The 4,640-nt window shown below is 50.8% G+C and overlaps 2 non-coding genes across 2 annotated transcripts; both read left to right on the forward strand.

The window, feature by feature from the left end:
* The first annotated feature begins 1,316 nt into the window (after positions 1-1,316).
* On the forward strand, positions 1,317-1,432 carry LOC138278654 (U5 spliceosomal RNA). Its single transcript, XR_011200794.1, has one exon. It is a non-coding gene; the product is annotated as a U5 spliceosomal RNA (small nuclear RNA).
* A 1,282-nt stretch (positions 1,433-2,714) lies between these two features.
* On the forward strand, positions 2,715-2,830 carry LOC138278650 (U5 spliceosomal RNA). Its single transcript, XR_011200790.1, has one exon. It is a non-coding gene; the product is annotated as a U5 spliceosomal RNA (small nuclear RNA).
* Positions 2,831-4,640: the final 1,810 nt, after the last annotated feature.

Genomic DNA, 4,640 nt, shown 5'->3' on the forward strand with positions numbered 1-4,640 from the left:
ACGCGTCTAACGCCAAAGTATAAATATGGCGTTAGTTTTGCGCCGAATTTGCGTCGAAAAAAATGACACTAATTCGGCGCAAACGGAGTATAAATATGCCCCTTGGTGTTTTGTTCTGAGGCCTGCTGTCTACTCATTTGCATAGGCCAGGTGGCTCATGGGAAAGAATTTCTGCGGAGCGTGAGGCTGCTTTTCTTGGCTGTCTTGAATCATCACGACAGCAGGCATTAGATTGTCTCTGCTCCCAACATCTCTGCTGCCAGCAGGCCAGGGGTCACCCTACTTTTCACAGGTGGCCACCAACACTCAGGCTGTGCTTTTCATAGGGCTTGCCCGTTATTGGTGCCCGTTGTTGGTGCCCTTGGAGGTATACAGGAGGCTAGTTCTGGGTGCCTTGGGCGGTGTAAAGATGGCTAGTCCCGGGCTGGCTCCCTCTCAGATTCTTTTGTAAGGGGGTGTCTGGCTTGTGACTCTGGCCTAGTTAGCTAGATCCTTTTAGATTCAGGCTCAGTTAGAGGATGTGCCTGAAAGCACATGACTTGTTCTGGAGCATGGTGGTGGCCCACTGCATTTGGATGGGATGGTTATTGCAGGAAAGGGTCAATTATCATGGAGACAAAAGGCCCAGAGAGCGACTCCAACCGAAAGGGATAGTGATACAAGCAGGCCGAGCTGCTTTAAAGTGTGCTGCCTCTGAGGCCATGGGAAGGTAAGCAGCACTCTTTTGCAGCAGAACTGGGTTCAACATTCTGTCTAATTGCTTTGACACTGCACACAAATGTCTGGCAAAATCTACCAGAAGATAACCGTGTCAGGAAAGCATTGCAGGGAGAAAAAAAGCCAGCATTTACCATTGATACCTCAGCTTCTGCTCGGTATTCCCTTATTTTCACCTGCCTGCTGCTGCGTACCTGGGTGGTGTCTAATGGGAATACTATTAGCGCTGCAAAGCCTTACTGTGGCATCAGTGGCATTCAATACACACAATCTATAGGAAAACGTTTCCCTGCGCGCCCACTTCACTTACAGCCTGCCTCCAGCTTTCCCTTTTCCCTGCCCAGCAGACTCACCCTGGCCAATCAGCTGAGGCGAGTGCCACCGAAATTTGCATATGCCCAGACAGAACCCTGAAAACGGTCCACTATTTTTTCTTTCTCTACTTGAAGCAGGGGCCTTGAACGTTTGGGCTGTTTTGCTCTCCCCTGTGGTTCTTGCCCTGTTAAGTAGGGCGAAAAACCACCTCTCGGACCCTCGCCCTCGCAATGGCAGGGTCTCTGTTTGTGGCGCCACATGCCCTGCTAGGCTCAGCTTGTAACACACTCGGGTTTCTCTTCAAAATGAATAAATCTTTCGCCTTTTACTAAAGATTTCCGTGGAGAGGAACGTTTACGAGTTTCATTCAATTTTTTGAGGCCTTGCCACAGGTGAGGCTGTTTATCGTTTGTTGAAGACAAAAGTGCTAGCAGTTGGGGTACACCTGTGGGCTGTCTGCTGTTTCTTTTGCCAGAGGAAGTTGGTGTTTTGTTCTGAGGCCTGCTGTCTACTCATTTGCATAGGCCAGGTGGCTCATGGGAAAGAATTTCTGCGGAGCGTGAGGCTGCTTTTCTTGGCTGTCTTGAATCATCACGACAGCAGGCATTAGATTGTCTCTGCTCCCAACATCTCTGCTGCCAGCAGGCCAGGGGTCACCCTACTTTTCACAGGTGGCCACCAACACTCAGGCTGTGCTTTTCATAGGGCTTGCCCGTTATTGGTGCCCTTGGAGGTATACAGGAGGCTAGTTCTGGGTGCCTTGGGAGGTGTAAAGATGGCTAGTCCCGGGCTGGCTCCCTCTCAGATTCTTTTGAAAGGGGGTGTCTGGCTTGTGACTCTGGCCTAGCTAGCTAGATCCTTTTAGATTCAGGCTCAGCTAGAGGATGTGCCTGAAAGCACATGACTTGTTCTGGAGCATGGTGGTGGCCCACTGCATTTGGATGGGATGGTTATTGCAGGAAAGGGTCAATTATCATGGAGACAAAAGGCCCAGAGAGCGACTCCAACCGAAAGGGATAGTGATACAAGCAGGCCGAGCTGCTTTAAAGTGTGCTGCCTCTGAGGCCATGGGAAGGTAAGCAGCACTCTTTTGCAGCAGAACTGGGTTTAACATTCTGTCTAATTGCTTTGACACTACACACAAATGTCTGGCAAAATCTACCAGAAGATAACCGTGTCAGGAAAGCATTGCAGGGAGAAAAAAAGCCAGCATTTACCATTGATACCTCAGCTTCTGCTCGGTATTCCCTTATTTTCACCTGCCTGCTGCTGCGTACCTGGGTGGTGTCTAATGGGAATACTATTAGCGCTGCAAAGCCTTACTGTGGCATCAGTGGCATTCAATACACACAATCTATAGGAAAACGTTTCCCTGCGCGCCCACTTCACTTACAGCCTGCCTCCAGCTTTCCCTTTTCCCTGCCCAGCAGACTCACCCTGGCCAATCAGCTGAGGCGAGTGCCACCGAAATTTGCATATGCCCAGACAGAACCCTGAAAACGGTCCACCATTTTTTCTTTCTCTACTTGAAGCAGGGGCCTTGAACGTTTGGGCTGTTTTGCTCTCCCCTGTGGTTCTTGCCCTGTTAAGTAGGGCGAAAAACCACCTCTCGGACCCTCGCCCTCGCAATGGCAGGGTCTCTGTTTGTGGCGCCACATGCCCTGCTAGGCTCAGCTTGTAACACACTCGGGTTTCTCTTCAAAACGAATAAATCTTTCGCCTTTTACTAAAGATTTCCGTGGAGAGGAACGTTTACGAGTTTCATTCAATTTTTTGAGGCCTTGCCACAGGTGAGGCTGTTTATCGTTTGTTGAAGACAAAAGTGCTAGCAGTTGGGGTACACCTGTGGGCTGTCTGCTGTTTCCTTTGCCAGAGGAAGTTGGGCCCATATTTATACTTTTTGACGCTAAACTGCGCTAAAGCAGTTTAGCGTCAAAAAATTTAGCGCCGTCTAACGCCATTCTGAAGCGCCATGCGGGCGCCGTATTTATGGAATGGCGTTAGCCGGCGCTAGCAGACCGGCGCTGCCTGGTGTGCGTGGAAAAAAAACACGTAGACCAGGCAGCGCCGGCGTAGGGGGAAAATGGCGTTAGGGCGTCTTAAAATGGGGCAAGTCAGGTTGAGGCCAAAAAATCGCCTCAACCCGATTTGCGCCATTATTTTCAACGCCCAGACGGCATTTAAATGACTCCTGTCTTAGTAAAGACAGGAGTCATGCCCCCTTGCCCAATGGCCATGCCCAGGGGACTTATGTCCCCTGGGCATGGTCATTGGGCATAGTGGCATGTAGGGGGGCACAAATAAGGCCCCCCTATGCCACCCAAAAAAAATAAAAAATGTAAAAAATTATACTTACCTGAACTTACCTGAATGTCCCTGGGGTGGGTCCCTCCATCCTTGGGTGTCCTCCTGGGGTGGGCAGGGGTGGCAGGGGGGGTCCCTGGGGGCAGGGGAGGGCACCTGTAGGCTCATTTTGAGCCCACAGGCCCCTTAACGCCTACCCTGACCCAGGAGTTAAATAGTGGCGCAAATGCAGGGTTTTTTGACCCGCCACCTCCCGGGCGTGATTTTTGCCCGGGAGTATAAATACGACGCATTTGCGTCGCCGTCATTTTTTTAGACGGGAACGCCTTCCTTGCATCTCATTAACGCAAGGAAGGCGTTCACGCAAAAAAATGACGCTATTTGCCCATACTTTGGCGCTAGACGCGTCTAACGCCAAAGTATAAATATGGCGTTAGTTTTGCGCCGAATTTGCGTTGAAAAAAACGACGCTAATTCGGCGCAAACGGAGTATAAATATGCCCCTTGGGCCCATATTTATACTTTTTGACGCTAAACTGCGCTAACGCAGTTTAGCGTCAAAAAATGTAGCGCCGTCTAACGCCATTCTGAAGCGCCATGCGGGCGCCGTATTTATGGAATGGCGATAGCCGGCGCTAGCAGACCGGCGCTGCCTGGTGTGCGTGGAAAAAAAACACGTAGGCCAGTATTTATACTCCGTTTGCGCCGAATTAGCTTTGTTTTTTTCGACGCAAATTCGGCGCAAAACTAACGCCATATTTATACTTTGGCGTTAGACGCGTCTAGCGCCAAAGTATGGGCAAATAGCGTCATTTTATTGCGTGAACGCCTTCCTTGCGTTAATGAGATGCAAGGAAGGCGTTCCCGTCTAAAAAAATGACGGCGACGCAAATGCGTCGTATTTATACTCCCGGGCAAAAATCACGCCCGGGAGGTGGCGGGTCAAAAAACCCCGCATTTGCGCCACTATTTAACGCCTGGGTCAGGGTAGGCGTTAAGGGGCCTGTGGGCTCAAAATGAGCCCACAGGTGCCCTCCCCTGCCCCCAGGGACCCCCCCTGCCACCCCTGCCCACCCCAGGAGGACACCCAAGGATGGAGGGACCCACCCCAGGGACATTCAGGTAAGTTCAGGTAAGTATAATTTTTTACATTTTTTATTTTTTTTGGGTGGCATAGGGGGGCCTTATTTGTGCCCCCCTACATGCCACTATGCCCAATGACCATGCCCAGGGGACATAAGTCCCCTGGGCATGGCCATTGGGCAAGGGGGCATGACTCCTGTCTTTACTAAGACAGGAGTCAT

The sequence above is a fragment of the Pleurodeles waltl genome, unplaced genomic scaffold (assembly GCF_031143425.1).
Source record: "Pleurodeles waltl isolate 20211129_DDA unplaced genomic scaffold, aPleWal1.hap1.20221129 scaffold_525, whole genome shotgun sequence".
In the NCBI taxonomy this organism is placed as follows: Eukaryota; Metazoa; Chordata; class Amphibia; order Caudata; family Salamandridae; genus Pleurodeles; species Pleurodeles waltl.